General features: G+C 41.3%; 1 protein-coding gene across 2 annotated transcripts in view; it reads left to right on the top strand.

Annotated features, from left to right (window-relative positions):
* Positions 1-20,743, top strand: part of ZNRF3 (zinc and ring finger 3) — a 105,855-nt gene that overhangs the window by 9,508 nt on the left and 75,604 nt on the right. Inside the window, exon 1 of one of the 2 annotated variants that reach the window (XM_049805454.1) lies at positions 4,273-4,334. The exons of the other annotated variant lie outside the window; for it this stretch is intronic. The gene's annotated coding sequence lies outside the window, so the exon portion shown is untranslated. Of the gene's footprint in view, positions 1-4,272; positions 4,335-20,743 lie in introns of those variants that run through there. 2 annotated transcript variants of the gene reach the window in all.

Raw genomic sequence — 20,743 nt, 5'->3', positions numbered from 1 at the left:
TGTCTGAGGAAAAGACGTTGCAGAGCAGTTAGTGCAAAAGAACTCCCAAGGTGTGATCTTATTTGGGGTTTTCGCTATTTTACTTGAGAAAGCTGCGCTGCCAGAGTTCATCCTCCCCCACCACTTTCAGTAACTTTCAGTAATAATCTTTGTAGGTTTTGATACTGGGAATTTATGGAGATTTTTCTGTAGTGAAATAACAGGGTTGTAGTTGCAGATAGGGATAAATTTCTCAACCATGCATATTTTGTTTATATTCAGTTGCCACCAGGAGCTGAATCTCCTCAAATAACAGAAGTCAAAGTGATCTGGTCTCCTTTTGTCTACCCCTCTTGTTATCTTGAGGCAACTGTGGGAAGATGAAGGAGATTTGAAATCTCTCGGGACAGCTTTATTATTAAACATAGATCCCTGATGTGGAATATGGAATAGTCAGCCAAAATGTATGCACATGTGTGTATGTGTGATGTATGCAGTATGATTAAATGAAAGTTACACCAAGATGAAACCAATAAAATCTTCACTGTTTCTGGACTGTGTGTTTGTTTCGGGGGCTTGGATAGGAAGCCTGGAGACATCCCAGCTGTGGAAGTAGTATGGGAAGAAACTACTGTCCTTGTCAGTAAAAGGGCTGAAGTGTCCTGAAAGAGTTAAGCTCTAATTAGCTCACTCGTAAGGTATTTAATATCCTTATTAAACTCAACTGCTGGTTTGCTTTTTTTTCTTTCTTATGGTGAATAAAATTTCTTGAAGAGCTGTGCCTTTGCCTCTCAGATCAGAGGCTCACATGTTGAAGCTGGCAGTGCTAGAGGCTAGTTCCTATCTGTGTGACAGCATTTTTAATTTAACAGGACCAGCTTTGATGTTCTCGAATATTTATAGGCAGCTTCAGATCACTCCAGTATTTATGCTTTTTAACTGCAGCAGAAGTTCCTCCTCACACAACAAAATTTCTTTCCCTCTGTTTACTCTTGGGTGCCTTTTGGATTTGCAGTCATCAGAGCGGTTTTATGTTACAAAAATACTGCTTAAATACTTACTTGCGGGAGGAACCACTTGATTTCCTTTCTAGTTTCTGCAGCGTGGGGGTAGTCCGGTTACTGCATCTTACCTCCTTGTTTGAGCCTCTCTACAGACATTTAGGTTGTAGAAGAGACAGATGCAGTGAAATAGAATTTGAGCAACCGCCGTTACCGTGAAGCCTTCTCCCGCTGTCTCAGGGAGCTCAGGTGTGCCTGCAGTGGATCAGACCAGAGGTCCGCTTGGGTCGGAGCTGTCATGGACCCCCCTCTTCCCCAGGAAGACCCAGAAGTGTCTCTCAGACACCCTAGAGAAAGAGCAGGTTATAGTCATGGTTTGTGGTTTAAAGAGGAACTGAAAACTTGAGGTTAGGCTCTTAGTGGGAGCTGATCAGAAATTACGGAAAAAAAAGTTTTAGCTGGAATTTGCCAGTGTATTAAAATGAATTGTTCCACTCGGATGGTTTGACTTGCATGAAACTCTGACCAAACTTGGGCAGGAATCTTAAAAAAGATACCTGACGGGTCAGCTATCAGCTAATTTTTTAACGTCCTCTCAGCTTTCATTGCCTCAGCAGCTCACCAGACACAGCATCTCTGGCTCCTGCAGCCCAGGAGGTGCGCTGTCCCGGAGCTGGCACTGTGTGTCCTTTCAAAAACAAAGATGGGGAGGTTTGCCACTTTAAATTCACTGGGTTTTGGTGTCTTATTAAGGTGTCGTTGTGGTTTAAATCTTTGCCTCGATTGTGCCACAGGAGGAAGTGTGTATGTTGTATGAAAGTGCTTCCTCAGACTAGCTTTTGCCATAGACATCCCTTTTCCTCCTTTCTCTGCCATGTTTCTCTTCTGCGTTATCCTCTCAGCCCTCTGTTGGGGATCTCACATGGGCTGCCTTATCACTGATGTTCCATCTCAGAGAAACTTTGTCATGGCCAAGTGGGACAGCAAAGCTATGGGGTTTTTTTCCTAGAACTTTTCCATGTGAATGTCGATAGTTCAGGCAGATTTCTGTGTCATGCGCTGCTGTGCTGTTTTTTGTTGTGAAGTTCTGTACGCTTCGCGTTACATGATGATCTCCTAACTAGAATTCTCTTCTTGTAGGCTTATTTGGAACTCCGTTATCAAAGTAGCAGATTTTTCGTGTAATAATTTGAGTGGTTTCACTTTGTAAAAAATTCCATCTTTCAGTGATGGTAATTTGTTTTAATGCATGGCCTACAGTGGAAAAGGTTTGTGGGTTTAGACACTCCTGCTGTAGACGCACTTCTTTGTTGGTACAGCCTTTTCTAGTTCAGCAAGTGAAATCAATTATGTCACTGCCTACATAGCTAAATAGTGCCAGGAAGCAACCACAGGAGGAAAGTGCTTGATTGTGTGTTTGATGTAAATAGTTTGCTCAAAGAGTAAGGCTTCTCTTGCTATGGAAGTTCAGCAGCGAAATAAGAGGCCTGTAACTTACTAATATAGCAGTGAGACTTTCTAAAATATGCCAGTAAAGAGAACTTTACTGACTTAAAAAAAGTAGGGAAAAATCTTTATAGTGCTTCTTCCAGGTGAAAAAAATATATCTGCCTGTGGCATCTAAACATCACCTTTTCACAGTTAATTTTAAGGGAAGACCTATTTAGAACATGAAGGAGCTGTGTGGTATCCTCAGGAATTTGGTGTTCGTAGGCATTCTGCTTAATGCTGATGTGAAGTCGTCTGAACTATGTGGCTCCTGGAGTGCAATTTCAGTGCTTGCATCTAGGGATGGGTGGATGTGATTGTGACTTCATTTTTCTTTAGTTCCCTCCTCCAAATCATTGTTAACAAAGGTACTTTTCCTTCTCCCTACATACCCTGCAACATTCTTGTGAGAAAGGAAAATTTATGAAGTATGGAAATACTTAATGCTTCTGTCTCTGGGAAGGACTTATCCAACAATCACAGTTCAGTATTTGTTTGGTTTTGGTAGAGCTGTAATAGAAACCTGGTCCTAATGATCTAAGGTGGTGCTTTAATAAATTTCCCTCTGTCCCAGCTGTGATGTGGTACTATTGCTAGTCCAAAAGAGTTACAGAAACCGAAAGAAACGAAATACAAGCAGTGTGTGGTACAGGAGTAAGATTTTTTTTTTAACCAGGTCTTCAATCTTTCCAGGGGTGGCGAGGGGGAAATTCCCCCAAGTGTTTGGGTTTTTTTCAGGCTTTACCGTTCATGTAGAATTCACATCTTTGCATTTAGGTTCAGTAACTTCTGGAAACATTATGGGATGTTTGCACAACCTAGATGGAAAGTATATCAGCAAAACCACTGATTAAGATTAAAGAACCAGCTCTAAACTTGTCACTTAGGAGTGGGCAGTAAGTAGTACCAAGGTTGTGGCTCAAACAAGGAGGTCATCACAATCTGAAGTTTAACGTTCAAATATCTTGGTCAACAGAAAGTGTGTTGTAATTTGAAAACTGGTATACTTCTTCAAGGCTGTGAGTACAGCTTCCTTTGAAATAAGGTCCTCAAGAAGTTTTGCAATATGCCCCTTCCCATTCCATATTACCCAGTACTGAAAATTTCAGTTAAAAGCGTAACAGACAGAAAGGAGGGAGTCATTTTGCTCCTTATCACTGCTTAGCATGGAAGTTAATAACAGTTGGTATCCAATACTAAAAACAAACTGCAAGTCAAATAAAAAACCCCAACAAAACAACTTCCTGATTTTTTGCCTTTGTATAGCAAGGTTTTTAATTTCTATAATATCTTTACTGTTGCTGGTTTCTAAGATCAGTTTTACAGGCCTGGTGGCTGCTGTTGACATGTCCCTGCACTTAACAGCTGCTTCTACTTCGCAGGCTTTCCCATGGATAAACTGTTGCATTATGACCACTTAAATGATAGAGTGTGAGCTACTGTGCACTGAGTTGCCATCCATGAACTGGGAAGTTAGCATGTCATATGTTCACTCTTCCCCTTCCCCAGCTGCAAAGAAAAAGGTCGTCTTGAAGCCACCGCATTTTTTTCCCCTAGTATTTACTTGGTTACTTGAGCTCACATCTCTGGAAAGGGCTTTGGGATCGTAAAATGTCGTTTTGTGGCAGTAACTCTGATTGCGCTGACACCTCTTTTGCAAACGAGTGAGCCCTTCTCATAGAGGTTGCATTCTCTGCGTGTGGTCAGGTGTCACAGCAGCATCATTGTTAATGCTCTGTAACTGAGACTGATGTCTCCTCATCCTTTTTAAGGTGCGTGCTGGTCCCTCCTTGCTGCTGAGGAATCTTGCCTGAAGTCATCAAAACCAAATTGCTGAATGGACCCAAATACTCTTTAGGGCTTCTGGTAGGTGATAGCTCACGATACAAAGGAGGGGAGAAAGAATGGGTTTCTGTGTGTAGAAAATCTTGTTTTTCCTTGCTCCTTTCCTGCCCTTTTTGAAAGTGGTTTGAAATAGTATCAAGAGTTCAAGGGTTGGATGGGCTTAAATGAATTCATGCACTAACAGGATGTTCTGTAGAGGAGTGTTGTGATTGTGCCCATATTGTCTCAAAGTGTAGCTTTCATGGTCCAGAATTGTGCTGGGGAAGAATAATTTTTGTGCTAGTAGCAGACACTTTGGTCCTGTCAGCATCTATATTTAGTTACTGGCACAAATGAGAACTTTGTGTTCTTGCCCTTTAATTGTTCTTACAGCTTCCAAATCTGTTTCTCTAGTGAGTATGCTTTTCAGTGACATCTAATGGTCTGAAGTCATTGATAAACACATATGCAAGGAGTAGCTGGAGCCACTGTGGTTGAATCTACAGCTCTGTAGTCTTCCTTCTCTCGGGTTACTCACGTGGTTGTACCCTTTAAGTGAACAAAACAGCGTGCGCTGTGCTTGACGAAATGTTGTTCTGCCTTATGTTTAGAGAAAGAATGGACTATGGAGCATCTCCTATGATTAGAGAAAAGTTAGTTTGGAAAGCATAATGTTTACATATGTAAAGGATGTTTTTTGAGATTTTTTTGTTTTGCTGGGCTTTAAACTTACTAAACTTTAAACTGTTTTAAAGTATGATAGTATGGGCCTTTTGACTTAGGGGGTAGAACTCTATGTTTTCTGATGCAATGCATTTGGTCATCTCTGCTTAGACTATTCTCTTCATATTTAGTGTGATTTTATTTTCACGTAATTATCCCCTTCCACCTTTTCCCCTGCTGTGTCATTGTCCTGCATAGGTCAAAAGGTTATCAAACACTTGCTGCCTTGGTGTTTTCTAACTTGCTACCTTAGATTAGAGGCTTAAAACTTTTTTTTTTTTAATTTAAAATTTACATATTCCCTAACACTTTTTCCACTGAGGGTATGGGCTCCAGTGTGTCAATCTTAAGCTTAGTGACAAGAAGTCTCTTTTTATTAATTAATTTTTATATATCCTTTTTAGAGTAATCCATAAGCTGCAGGTTCATGCCTTCCCTTGAGGATGTTCTGTGCCACCTGTGTGAGGGGGGACAACACTGATACCTATTTCTGGGTCTGGCTAGGATTTTAGAAATGCTTGTGCCAACACTGACGTGTGCTGTTGTGGCCCTGGGAGGACCCAAAACTAGAACATTTTGAGATGTTGTGGGTCTGGACTGATGGTGTAGATCCTAGTATTCTCAAACAGTTTTAAGTAGGCTCTGCAAACGCTATTTCCATCTCTCATTGTGCTTTTGTGTTAGGAGGAAATAGTAGACAGTAGCATACATCTAATTCAGTCCTATTGCAAAGAGAATTTTTGCAAATCAAATACAAATTATTTCCAATCCTTAACTTGCAGCTGATTTCTTTGAATTGGAATTGGTGAAGCTGGGAAAGTATTTGCTCCCTGTGTAAGTGACACAACATAACTGTTGCTGATAAGGATATTGCTAGCAAATAACCTCCTAGATAAAGGTCTTTGTCAGACTAGGTAGCACTGCCTAGGAAGCTGAATTGTATTTTTTAGCAGTTGTACTGTCCAGGTACTGCTGAATCTTGAAATATCGTCTTTATTAAACGTATTCCAGACAAAATGGACATTGCAGTCTTCAAAACAGGATACACAAACGGATGCAGTCTGTTCTGGAGATTAATGCCAAACATATTCTTAAGGCAGCAGGATTCTGACCTAGGTTAGGACTAGTTCAGTTAGGAAAGGCTGAAAAAAGTGGTAGGAGTCCTGAATATCTATCAAGGGAAGGTTGTGGGGCAAGGAACTTAACTTTTATTATAGCATTCTTACCAGAAAGAAAATAATAAAAGATGCTCAGAAGAAGAGAGAGAAATTGAACAAGCCTTAGAAGAGAGCCATTCTAAAGCAGTCGCTGGGTGTATAACAAACTGGAAAAACTGAACAGCTGGAGAATACCCTTTAGCATTTTTTCTGCCTTCAGAGGCGTGGTAGTTATGGCTACCCTGCTTTACGGAATGGTTCACGAACTGTGTGATAGAGGAATTTAATCTTTGTATCAGTACAATAATGTGGCATATCCATGCCCAAACGTAATGCTCTGTTTCTCGGTGCAGAATAGCATTTCTTAGTCTGAAAGAGAATCTGCAAGTGAATTCACAGGTTTTTGCTGTTCATGTTATATGAAATTAACACCACAAACTGTGTCTCTGGGAGGAGGAGTTGGTTTTATTTACCTTTTCAAACTGCGACTGCTGCTAGAAGAATACAGTGATTTCTTTTTTAAAAGAAGAGCTCTTTAGAAATAAAGTAACTTATATTTTCATTAAAAATACAGTTATTTTTCAGAACAATTGCAGGCATGTTCACTGCTTCTCCTTAAGCTTCTGACTTCTTAAGAATACAGAATACCTTGGTAAGCATATAGTCATTTTGAAAGCAATTAAGAATGTGCCATTTGACTGGGATTTTGTGAGTACCTGTGTTTTGGGGTTGGTTTTGGGGTTGGTTTGGTTTTTTTACTGCCCATTTAGAAACCTGTCAGTGAAATGTCCTTGCAGATGCTGAGGGATGACTGTTAGCAGTGAACGAGGTTAATTATTGGAAGGATGAACAAAACAGGTTAGAACAAAACGTATGCTCTGCTTTGCTACAGGTGAGCATATGCTGCCTATCTGAACTGCTAGAAAGGATAGCTTTTAAATCATACAAGTTTTAGGAAAATATTTATAATATGTCTTCTGATGTTGGCCTGTTCCTGTCTCTTGTTAGCTGGTAGGGAATTGCATCTCTGATGTTAGGACTCTAGGATCATATTTCTATTACTGAGGCAGGTAGTGGGTGAATAAACTTCATTCATGCTGTTTAAAACTTGGCGGCTAATCCTAGCAAAGCAGCAGTGCTCCCCTGCTGTCCTCCAGAGATCCAGATTGCTTTTCCAAGCCCACGTTCCTGCTCTCTGGGGTGGAAGGGGCGGCACTGCTGGGGCAGGAGGAGGGGGGAGCAGCTTTCCGAAGAGGGGCTCGTTGCTGGTTTTAGGCTGGGATGTGTTGTTTCTGGGGCTGGCGGCATGGTTACAAGAGCCCCAACGGATAAGGAGTGAGTGTTGTTAAATGTGGATGGGTGGACAAGGGATAAAAAAGTCTAGGCTTGACCTCTGATTTCTTTCCTGGTGTCTTTTTCTTGCCTTTGATTTCTCACTTTCTGATTCCTTCTCGTTCCTGTGTGAATTCTCAGTGCATTACTGTGGACACATGCTAGTCTCTTTGAACTCTGGGGTGAAACTGATTTGCAAGGTAGAAAATTAATTAAAAGTTCATGATCCTAACATTTTGACCCCACACTTCTATAATGCAGATTGCTATTCTGCCTTTGCACTAGTCTCAGTTAGTTGAATAACTAACTAATCGAAGATATGAAGAGCCAAGACTGCCCTTATAAGGAATGTGGTAAAGGGGAGAGGGAGGATAAGCAACGGTGTGTAGGATGAGCTCTGCCATAGCACGAGTCCCAGAGTTTTTCATCCTGTGTCTGATTTGGACATTGATGAAGAACTAGGAACAGATAACAAAAGCTCTTCGGCCATGTAAGTTGAGGAGTGGAAATTGGCACCACTCTGCAGTGAAAACAGGCTGAGAGAAGGATGAGGATTGTTTCTTGCTGTCCAGAAAGGATGGTGATACTGAATGTGGAACAATGGAGGATGGCTGAGGAGCAAAGAAGGAGGTATGAGTTTCTGTATCTGAGGTGAAAGTATTAAGACCAAAGTTTCCTCTTCACTTACATGTTGGAAAGGGACACAAGACTGACTCTGACATGGCAACTGCTGGGTGTCAGTAGACCACTGGGTATGAGGAAGAGTGTTACCTTAGCTGAAGATGTGGAGTAAGTACAAGAATTGTGCCCTGAGTTACCTTTTTTCAGCCACAGTTCTTGTTACATGTGTGATGGAGATATACTGGCAGAGATGGGCTCTAAGGTGATAACGTGATGTAATGGGTTCTCGGGCTGTGTTCTGTGAACTATATGTGCATGATTAGCAGCTTGAATGGAATCGGGGAAAAATACGGAATACTAGGAGACTGAAGGATGATGAAAACCTATGTTAACTTTTCCCCTTTTCAAGGGGTTGTTAGACTGTGTCTAAGTGACAGCACGCTTGGTATGACAGGAGTATGCAGAACTAAATCCTGTCATATGAGTGAAGAACATAACTTCCTAAATAAAGCTTCTGCTCATATGTACATCGTGCGTGATTTGTTTAGATTGTGGGAGTACTCTAACCTTAGGCTTCTTGTGATTGTGAGGTAGTGTGAAAATAAAGCTTATATTAATAAATCAAAACAAAGCTCTTCCAAATGATTTGTCTTAACATTTGCACTGGTGTGGAAAGCTGGAGAAGATGAAAACCTGGAGTTTTCAAGCAATCTGCTTCTAAAAATACACTTTAAAATAGACTATACGAAGGAGAAAGTCCATGTCAGAGGTCTTTCTTGAACAGGTCTGTGGTGGAGGTCTTTGCCCTAATTTAAAGAGGACTCTATGGTTTCAGTATCTGTCATGCAGTAATGATTACGGATTAGTAGGTGCTATGGTATGCAGGGGAATGCTCTGAAGGAATGGTCCGGTGCCCAGCTTTCCAGGGGGTGAATAAGTACCGGGTCTTTTGTCTTCCCTTGGAGCCATAGCACTGAAATAGTACATCAGATTTTTGTAGATCTGAGATAAGATGAATTTCTGATCTAAGATGACAGGTTTTATATGCTTCACATGTGAGAGAGTAAGCAGGCAGCATAAATGTCTTATTTCTTCAGTGCTGACAATCTTCCATATACATGTGGATATTTTTATATAGAAGGTTCTGTTTAATTGAAAAAATCAAAGCTGTAAATCACTTAAATTCTTGATACAAAGATGTATTAGAGCAGGCAATAGTTCTAGAGCAAGGAAGAGTATCAAGGAGACAGGTACCTTATACTCTTCATTTAAATTTGTGGTTCTGTAGAACAATATTTGCAAGTGTTTCCCTTGAACAGTGGAGTAGAAGACAGGAAAAAATGATAATAACCTCTAACTAATTCAGAGTTAATCTTCATGTAGTTGAATTTCTCTTCCCCTTTGTTTTTGAAGGTAGAGAAGGAAGCTTTGGTTTGTTTTGAAATGTGATGCTTTTAATCCTATGTAGTTGGAGGTATCTGATGAAAGCTAGTTGCCTTTGTTATATCTAGGCACAGATGTGCAGTGAAAGAGAATTAAGAACAGAGAGAATTTTTTACATGTGATGCTCGTTAAGTGACATTTTTAGTACAGCGTCTTATCTCTGGTCCATTGACATGGACCAGGTCTCAAAGGACATTGAAGGGAAGTGCCAGGGTGGTGTAGAATCTTGGCATTCTCAGCCAAACCTTGTGGGGCCTGTTAGAATAATCACTGGTGCCTAAGTCATGGTTATCCTTCTTAATGATTTTATAGGTTGGACTATTTCTGTCATGTTTTGATATTTCATGATGAAGTTACTTCCAGATGGGTTGCAGGCAGAGAAACTAGGGTTGGTATTTCACATATCAAGAGACCTTACCTTTCTTGATTAAAGCTAATCAGTTCTGTGCCCTTCATAAAGTCAAAATTAGGGATTTGACAGAGAGAATTAAAGTTCAAATAAAGCAGATCCGAAAATTAGCTACTCGGGCATGCATGTCTCAAAGTTACAGCAGGATTTACGGTTTTTGCTCTAGTATTGCACAAAGGAGGAGTCTTTACGCATAAATAGCTGCATCAGTGTGCTAGTCTGTTAGGTTAATACTACTTTTGTAGTCTGTATCATAGAATCCTGTGCTGAAATTCTGTAATCAACTTTCATTTTATTGCAAATTTTGTAATATGAAGGGTTTGCCTGCTCCCTTTCCCCAGCCTATTTGCCCAAACCAAGTTTCTGAAATTGTAGTATGAGATTTTAAGCTGCTCCTTGGATTGAAGGCATTTGTAGAATGAAATTGACAAAGCCAGAGCTTCATTTTCCCACAATTAAATATTAAAACAATCTTTTAACTTTCAAAATATGACTTGATGGCTCTTTTGGGCCTGACTCATCCCCTTGCTTCAGTCACCCATGCAAAACTGTTATTCTGTGTTGCTTTTTTTTTCCCCCCACCCATAATAATTATTCTGTTCATAAAGACAGTAAGTGTAAACTTAATACTGGTTCCAGGTAATCACAGAATCATAGAATGGTTTGGTTTGGAAGGGACCTTAAAGATCATCTAGTTGCAACCCCCCAGCCGTGGGCAGGGACACCTTCCACTAGACCAGGTTGCTCAAAGCTCCATCCAACCTGGCCTTGAACACTTCCAGGGATGGGACATCCACAACTTCTCTGGGCAGCCTGTTCCTGTGAAGAACTTCTTCCTTACATCTAATCTAAATCTACCCTCCTTCAGTTTAAAGCCATTACCCCTTGTCCTATCACTACATGCTGTTATAAAATGTCCCTCTCCAGTTTTCCTGTAGGCCCCCTTTAAGTACTGGCAGGCTGCTGTAAGGTCTGCCCAGAGTCTTCTCTTCTCCAGGCTGAACAACCCCAAGTCTCTCAGCCTGTCTTCATAGGAGAGGTGCTCCAGCCCCCTGAGCATCTTTATGGCCCTCCTCTGGACCAGCTTGCTCAGGTCCACGTCCTTCTTATGCTGGGGGCCCCAGGGCTGGATGCGGTACTGCAGGTGGGGTCTCAGGAGAGAGGAGTAGAGGGGGAGAATCACCTCCCTCGACCTGCTGGCCATGCTTCTCTTGATGCAGCCCAGGATGCGGTTGGCTTTCTGGTGATTAGCTGTTACCAAATAGTTTGGATTCTGTCCTGTCTGCCAATTCAGCACTTGTAAGGCTTGGAGTTTGAGAATCCATCTTTAGCACCATGTTGGACATTCAGCCACAGGCGTTACTGCATGAAATCCAAATTCCCTGTGACTTACTTTCTCCTGTAGCTCTCAGTCCTAGCACCAAAGTTTTGCAAACAGCCATAACTGTGTTTTCACGGTACAGCTCAAGTGAGTTCTCTCTGGTTTATCGGTACGGGAAACCTGCTGTAGTGATTTGCCCAAAGCTGTTCCAGTAGTCTTTGGAAGAAAGAAGTAAAATTTTAGGGTCTCCTAACTGTCGAGTTTGTGCTGGCTCTTCAGACTCTGCCAGTGAGTGAGTGGTGCAGCTGTTGCAAATTTTAGCCAGTAGTTGTGAAGTAATCCAGCACCTGGAACACTGAATGTTTTGAGTTGAGATTCAAAAACCTGAATAATGTAGAAGTGGCTGTTATCTCTGTAAGTTCTGGTGTGAGTTGCTTACCCACATTTTGTACAGAAGATTGATGAAGGAGCTTTTTAGACAGCCATGTGATTCAGGTATATTAGGGATACTTTAGCCAATTTCAGGTTTGCATAGAATTGACATGATTGTTCCAACTTTTAGTGAGATAAGGAGTTGTTATAGGCATACACCTCTGTAAATTTGTAACCCTTATTTCTTTGTCTATCCATCTTGTGTACTGAGATAGGTTTTGTAGAAAAATATGGTAATGAAATTAATGTCTTTGTCACATTAAAAGTTTGCAGAGAGTCAGAATTTTACAGGTTATCTGAAATTCTGACTGTTCTTAACTTTGAAACGATGATTTTTTTTCCTTACAGTAAAATCCATTTTGATATGAATCTAGCAACTATCCTGTCATGAAATCTTTTGCATCTCAGTAGACTGTGTGCTAAATCTATGGACAACTAGCAGAAAAAAACAACCAACCAACCAAAAAACCTGTTACTACTGATCGTGATTCCTGAACAAGCTTCTTACAATGCTTAATCAATCTGTTTAGTTGTAAATGACTGAGTTCAAGAGCTCTCTTTGCTCAACATCTGCTTTCGAAGCAGGTGAGATGGGGATGTTGCTCAGAGTTCAGTGCTCCAAATATTGCTACTTGTACCTCTGGAGTGTGGGAAGAAGAGTGATAACCCACAGGGAGGGAAGTCTAAAGACATCCTCTGAACTTGTAAGACACAAGGATCCCCGCAGAGAACAGTGCAGAACATCAGCCTCCCTACAGCAAATGCCTGAACTACCTACTGAAGTGTTACTGGTGTCTAACTCTGTACCCAGAGAAATCGGAAGAGGCAGCTTGTGGACTGAATGTTAAAAGATTCTAATAGTTTAGGAGCAGTACTCCAGATTGTGCCTCCATTCAGCAAATTCAGGTCTGGGGCAAAAGCACTTGGCTATACGTCATTGCTTAGCACACCCAAAGTATGTGCATTTAACATGCACACACCCCGTGGTGTTTTATTGCTTTGTGCTTTCCACACGTGCACCCCTGACTTCCCTAATGATCGTTCTGTCCTGCTATTAGAGCTTTGGGACTATATTCCAAGTAGGTGAGGCTGCTGAAAAGGAGGGGGAGAAAATGAGAAATTTTAATGCCACCAGACAGAAGGCAATGGGGAAGCTAAATGGCGTGCAGTTATTTACCATGGCAAATTCTGAATCCTTATTATTAAAATAACTGTTCATAATATATTCGGAATAAATTACATTCAGTCTGGAGGATGATGAGAAATGAATGTTCTGCTCTATCCACTTAGCTGTCCTTTCCCTGGTGATGGTGCAGCCACGGCAATGCACCACCAGGGCTAGTGCTGCAGCACGCGGTGTTCATCTCATCCTTTGGAGGAAGGGACTTACCTGCTTTATGTACCTGCAGCACCCTCCAAATGAACTGCTTTGCCATGCTGCTAGTATGGGAGAACAACTGAGAAAGCAAGGAGGAGTTAAATGTATCCAAGCTCAAATTCTATGTGTTGTTAACAGAGATGCAGTTATTTGAAGTATCAGCTAGGTACATGAGAGAAAAAACTGATTTCAGAAGTGAAACATCCACACTAGAACTGCAGAGATACCCTACCTTGTCATGTAATCTGGATGAAGGCTTTGGCAGCGTATCTACCTGGGTTTTGAGTATTTTGAGTACAGATGTGTCTTAGTATAAGACAACACTGCTTTAGTTTAAGAGTAACATTGTACAAACACAAAAGTCAAGCAAGCTCCAGTGCAAAAAATAAAGTGTAGAATAAAAGCATAACTGGAAAAATGGCATGGACAGCCTCACTGTAAGCAAGAGTTTTGTGTGTAGTAATAGACAACCTCTGTTTAATAACCAAGCAAAAAGAAGCTTGGATCCAGTAAATCCTAATGGGTTTTGCAGATTCTGTAATTGAAATACCTGAGTGTATATGCTGATGTCAAACAAAAAGAATTGGTTTGTTTGACATCAAAGTTTACCCATCACCAGTTAACACAATGATGAGTGCCTTTCCCTGGGTCTTTGTGTGTTGATGGAAGGGTAGTTGTAAGAGTCTGTATACATTTGGCTGTGAACCATCTTGGCCTGAAACAAAATTGAGAACCAAGGGAACACAAGAATTGGTGGGCAGTGGTCCACTTGTGTGCTCCAAGTGGTGGGGAAATAACTGCAGAGCATAGAAATTCAAACTTCAGGAAGAACCCCAGAACAAAAGACATTTTATTGATCCCATTTTCCAGTAAGAAGAGTATCATTTAGTGTCTTCCTCTATATTTCCAGTTGTTTCCTGGCATAAAGACATCCAGGCCATTTTAATATTTTCTGCAAAGAGTTACTTGAGGTTTAATTTGTGAGGAAGCCTGTCCTCCAGCTTGTCACTACTGTGAGAAGTGAGTTGGAGGCCAAGGGGGGCAGTTAATTTACTGGAGTTTGCAGCAAAGTGCTGAATTTGTGGGATCCTTTGGTTCAGCATGAGGAGGTATTTAGATATTTATAGCTGACTCTACATTATTGAGAGAAATGGGGCCTTCTAGCCATCGAAGTAAAATGCTCATGTGTTACGGAAAGTATTTTTGTGACTCTCAAATTTGTTTGAGAAGTTCTAGTTTCTCTACCCTTTTCCTCCCCTCCAGAAAAAGAGGAAGGGGAAATGGGAAGGTAACTATTGATATGTCACTTTTCAGTTAAGTCATTAACACAACAAACGTAATTTTTAGGCTCCTAGTGAATTATTTTTTTTTCTTTATACACACATCCCCTGCTGAGGGCATAGCATATTCGGTACTTAAGGGTTAAATCATCTTGCTTTGGAAGCAGCTGGGCAGTTTACACTCCTTGCTGGGCTGTACAAAAATACTTTTCCTTTGAAGTACTGGGAGGAGCGGCTAAGGGTAAAACCTGGAATGGGGTTGCAGCTAACAGTTTGTAGTGGGCTTAGCTTGGAACAGGCAGCTGCCTGCAACTGCAGTATGAGATGGCAGAGAAGGTCAGGGTTTCTTTCACTCTCTTTTACTGTCTCAGCGTGAAGGTTTTCTTTTTGAAGTTCTTCAAATGGTATTTAGTTCTTGGAAAATTCTTGGATTGGGACAGGTTGCAAGAAATATAGATTAAAAATATCCTTGCTTATAAAGGCAGGCCAAATATAGGGGTCCTATCCGAAGTTCCTTGTCCGCTTCTGATTTGATCTGGTAGTGAAGTACACACTGCTGCTGTCTGGGATGAGAAGGATTCACCTCCACTGAGTGGTGGGAAGGAGGTCAAACTCTTTTGAACAGTGCATGTTCTGGAAAAAGCTTTCACAAGTCCTTTTTTTCCCCAGTTTGCTAGAACCTGCTAAATCTCAGACCTGATGCCATACTTTAGACATGTTGAACTCTCAGTTTAGCAATAAAACAGCTGATGGCAGTGCTGGCACTTGCGTCAGATGGCTGAAACCAAATTGGAAGACATCATGTTTGTAAGAAAAGCCACTAGGTTTATAGTGCTGTACAGCAGGAAGCCGCCTTCTCTATTGTATACAGCATGCTACATAACTATGAATGACATGGCTTGATATGGCTTCTTAAAAGCAAATATTTTCATAAATGAAACCTGATGCAAGCTGGGGTCCGATGCACTTGCTGTTTCCTGCCACTGCCAGCAGTGGAACTAGACTAACTGAAGTGGCTCTCTGGTTTTCTAGGGTAATACTTTGCCTCTTGGTAATAATTTCTTGATAATATTTGTATGCATTTTTGGGGAAGGTCTGGATCTGAGAGATGCTGTTGATGTCATTATATGAAACTGAGGAAAATAAATTTCCTTTTGGCAATCAATGCCACTGAAGGGACATTCAAAGGTGGTTTACCCACCAGCTAATGAGGGGTAACATTAAAATGCCTGGCTCTATCTGTTGAATAGATGATGATAGTGCTATATCTCACATTCCAAATTTCAAGTAAAATTTATCTTAACTGCCCTTAATAATCCTGTCCTTTCATGTTTACTCATTTAAGGATATGACACTTACCTGTTGGTAGGATCTCCAGGTTTATTTCCCTGCTGCTCTGCCACTCTTTAGCTTTCTACCTCTGCCTTTTTTCTGAACACAAAAAGTATCAAGAATTTAGTTGCTCAAATAAGCAGGATTTTTCTCTAGGGTTTCTGCTGGTGTATGAGTTATATAGAGGGTTCTGTCCTTGAAATGCTTGCTTATTAATACCTGAAGTACCTTGCTATCACATTTAACAATACAAGTGTCAGGGAAAATGTATAGTAATATAGGCCTAAGAATCTCAGAAAAGATTGTTACTTTCATCCGAGAGCTGTCGCTGAAAATCTTTGCTTATAATCTACACCCAACACATCCATTTTCTAGAAAATTAGCGTTAGTGCCATGGCAGAAATGAAAATAAAAGGCCCCAGAATAGGATTTTGGGGATATTGTATTTTGTTTTAATTTATTTTTTCAAGAAGCTGCTACCTGTGTTAGATCCCTGGTTGCAAAGGGGAGTCGCGTGGCTCCTTACGTGTTGGCTGTGCAGGTCTTTTTGCATGGCTTTGGAAGTGCAGGAGTTAAAGAAAACCTCCAGTCCGTTTGCCATGTTGGATCATTTGTGGTAACTGACACACTTCAGTTTGGTGAAGAGGATGGAGTCTAGAGAAAGAAGAACACAGAACTCCTGAGTGTCTAGGCTGTGTGGCTAGCATACAGTGACTTTGCTTTGCATAGCTGAAAGACTAACAAGTTGTCACACTCAACTGCTTTTTAACAGGAGGAAAAATGTAGTCTGTCCAAATGTTGTTATAGTGGCGTATGTGCATTGACTGCGTGTTTTTATGTGTCTGCCTCTCTGGGGTCACAGGGGCACACATGCCGTTTCAGTGTGTTAACAAAGCTGCTCTTGGACAGGAATGGGTGCTACTGCCTTTCCCAAAACCGTGCAGGCAAAGCAGATATTATCAGCGCTGGCCCTGGGGCATAAAATGGAAAGATCAAAGCACATGGCAGCAGCACACAGACGCCCTTCAAAGCCTGAGTAAGGCAGGATTGATAGAGGAAAGGAGAATGCTCTTGCTGATGTAATCACAGCCTGTGAGACAGGTTGGGGTTTTTTTCTTTTTCTTAATTTAAACAAAGACACAAAGACAGTCCTTGTTTGTTTAGAGAGGTGAAGCGTGTGCCAGAGAGATAGAGCAGGGATACCGGAGTGTATAGAAGGTTTTCATGGATAGCATGGAGCTCAAGCATTTTGAAGTAACTGCAAACTTGCAGTTTTCCTTATTTTACTTTGCACAACTTCTGCATGTGGTATTCTCTCACTTGTGGTGTCCATGTGGGATGAAGTAGGAAAATGGCAAAGGAAGGAATGCTTGTTTTCAGGCTGCCTTCCTTATTAAAATGGAAACTATTTTGTTTTCTCTTGAGAACTCCAGTTAAAAATTTCTGGGATTTGTATGAAAAGAAGTTGAGCACAGGCAAGGTGGAGTTAGAAGGGAAATGATAAGCCTTATCCATTGTCAAGAAGCGCAGGCTTGTTTAGGCACAAACTGTGAATGGGAAAGAAACAGTTGTTCTCCCCCTTTGGAAAGGAGGAAGGAGAGGTGTGACTTTTCTGGAACAGATGTGCAAGGATGGAAGAAGTTTCCAATCTTCTCCTTTACGAATCTCACTTCTCTTTATATGCTGCAGCTGTAGAAGTGTGTTTCTGAACCTCCATTTTGATTATAAAGGTAAGGGATAGAAAACAGCTTTTTCAAAGGGTATATTCTGCAATTGTGAGCACAGTAGTGCAGCTTTTCCACCCAAAGGTGTATCTATACAGTGTATGGCAAATGACCTGAGCTAGTACAGTCTGATATCCAAAACCGATGTGACCTTGTGGGCATGACGCAAAGCCTGGGTGAGTATTACCAGAGAGGCAACATATAGTAGTTAATGTAGTTGCACTGATTTTGCACATGTTTGGAGCTCAGGCAGAACAAGCTTTTCTGCTTGGATGGTGAGCAAAGTCTGCATGCATGTGCTCTTGGTATAGACGTAGGGTACGTCTGTGTGACAGAGGGCTGCCCTGCAGGAGGCAGAGCTGTGGCCGTTAGTCTCTGGGAAGCTGTTAACTCCCAAACTGAAAAACGATTTCACCATTCTGCATTGTTTCACTTACTGATTGTTTTACAAGAAAGATCTAATGGGATTATCTCAGTCCCCAAATGTGTTCTAGGATGCCAGAAACCACAGTGGTTATTTCTGTCTGGCAAAATCTCTAGCTTGCCTTCCCCCATATCCATGAGACTATTTGCAGTGCAGTTCAGATTAGTACCCCAAATTGTGGCACTTTGAAGTCTGAAAATCTGTCATGAGGGAAAGGTGACCGCATATACTGTTAACTTTCATGCTTCATTCAGGGGTCGAAGCTACATTTATAGTCTGCTAAATCACTTTATTACCTTAAGAGGTCCCTGCTCAAAAGGGGATGCATCGTCTTTATTGTGGAGTATGTGGGACGATACTGGCATTCCTATGTTGTCTCATGTGGAAATCTCTCCATTTTGCTGGTCAGCATGAAAACTTCTTCTCTCCACCCCCCTGAATCTCTCTTCTGCCACGCTCCTTCCACAGATGTGTCTGATTTGATACTTGACACTAGTAGAAAGAGCTTCAGTACACTTGAAATACTCCGAATTTGGTTTCTAGTTACGAAACCTTCAGGCACCAGGAAATTTGCACATCTTACAGAGCTCTGAGATGGGCTCCGACATGTATTTTTGTTACTGCTGCAGGCACTTTCCCCTCATGATATGGAGAGGCTAGAGAAAAATTCTGGGGTAGGAATCCTAGCAGTTACCATGACTTTCTGGGAACTTACACATCTGCTTTAAAATATTTCCTTTTTGGGAATCCCACCCAGATATGTGGGGGACAGGCTGTTCCAGTCTGTTGTAGTAGACAGCAGTTAATAAAGCAAAGGTTTCTCTACCCATAGAAAAAGATGAATTGGAGGGTTCTGCCATCGGCATGGCATCCCCATGCTTTTACTTCTGGTGAGCAAGAGAATGAAAAAAAAGAGGTTTTAACTGATTTCCTGTATGCTCTGCTGGGTTTGTGCGGCCACTTCTGTCAGCAGTATCCATGGCCTTTTGATTCATGCAACCAAGTGAATTAACACAACTGCCATGCCAAGTTAACCAAAAAAATTCCTCTGCTCCAGTGACTCTCTGGCAGAAGCCAGTAGCAGATACTTGTGAAGGAATGTAAGATTAAAGCAAGCACATGGTGAGAATTCTGCACTACGTGCTTCCAGGCTCTACCAGCTTGTGGTTTAGAACTACCTGTAGCATCAACTAATACATGAGAGCTCTTGACGGCTTTTTCTTCCACATTTTTTTCCAGTCCATTACTTCGCCTGTAGCTTTTTTTGTCTGAATTTGAGAGAGCACAGGGAAGATCTGTTTTGATTTTGAGTGCCTTGTGAGTGTTGCTGCATGCTGTGACATTGTACTTATTTTTGGAGAGCAAAGGAGTCGGAGTTGGTGTGTGTAGTGCAGGAGGTCTAGAACAACAGTTTTGTTGACACATCTGGTAGGTATCTAGTTAAATTGCTCACTAACAGGAATGGAGGGAAGACGACTAAATCTCCAGAATTTTTCTCATCCTCTTACTGTTCAGCATAAGTTCTGTAGAGGGTTTTTTTGAGCTGCAGGGGAAAAAACGTTGCCAGGAAGTAATTGTTCTTTCTGTCTCTTTCTAATTCTGTGCAGCAGCTGCCTCGTCTTTAGCTGCTATTAATGTTCAGAGCTCTTTGAACAAAGGAGCGTTAGGCTGATGTAACTTCTTCCTCTGTCAGACATTCCCTCTGAAGCCATCTTTTGTCTCGATGGACCTATTGTAACCATTCATATATTGATGAATGAACAGGAAGCTGATGATGATAGTGAGCAGATGAGTTTGATCTTGAGCAGGTTTTACTGAGACTCCAGCTTGAGGGAGTTTATATAGGAACTGAGCTGTACCGCTGTCAACTACAATGTCTGATTTGTTCATTCGAATTTTCTTCAAGTTAACTGGAAAAGATTATTCATCTAGGAGAAAATGTGCTAGCTTTTTATTGGACAACGATATTGCAGATACAAATCCAGGAATTCTGTCTTTCACCTCTTCATGCAAAGAGAAGTTTACTTGAATGGCTGTATTTTTATTTCTGGGATTGTGAGTTCTGTCATGTTTGATTAGGGGTGATGGTCTCTCATTTGTTGTCCTGTTTGTGACAAAACAAATTCAAATGCATCCTAAAGATGCTGGGGAAGATAAATTACAGTGCCTTGGGTGGCAGTGATTGGTGGGGAGGAAGAAAGGGAGAACTTCCCCCAGCTCCTCCTCTGCATGCATGTTTTAAAGCATACTACTTTAGGCTGATAACAAAATGTGTCCTTACAGCCTAACATGAACGGCATTAGATGTGGTGGAGGTCTTGGCCTTTTCCTGCTGGACTGGGAGAGGGTAGCAAGAGGAGCTTATCAGCTGAAGTACCAGCAAACACGTGTCCACAGTGCACAGTATTAATTTCCAGCATAGCAAACTAGTTTATAAAGTTAGTTACTGAAAGGTGATGTGATCTTGCACAGAAAACTTTTGTTAGCCTGGGTGAATGTATTAAGCAGGGAGTTGAATGCTAGTACTGGGCTGATGTCCCTCCAGGAAGGATGCCACGTGGGTGTAAGGGGCTGACACCTTAATGTCAGGAAAACTTTACTCACTTGAGGCTCCTGGGCCTGAAATTACTCCCTGTTCTGGCAGCAAGAGGCAGATTTGAAGTCAATAATACATTATTTTAGTACTATAGTAGCTATGATGGTTTGAGGCACTCTGAAAAAAACAGGCAATGCTATCTTGTGATATTAGGTACTAGAAAGAAGCCAAAATATGGTAGAGGATGTTTGAGCCAGATTGTCTGTCTGAAGGCTGATGATAAATACTTTTGTCTACTATTAGCTACCTCACAGAGGCCAGACATGGTATGACAGTCACC

The sequence above is a fragment of the Accipiter gentilis genome, chromosome 7 (genome assembly GCF_929443795.1).
Source record: "Accipiter gentilis chromosome 7, bAccGen1.1, whole genome shotgun sequence".
Taxonomy (NCBI): domain Eukaryota; kingdom Metazoa; phylum Chordata; class Aves; order Accipitriformes; family Accipitridae; genus Astur; species Astur gentilis.
Note: the sequence above shows the minus strand (reverse complement) of the source record. Positions and strands in the feature narration are given on the sequence as shown.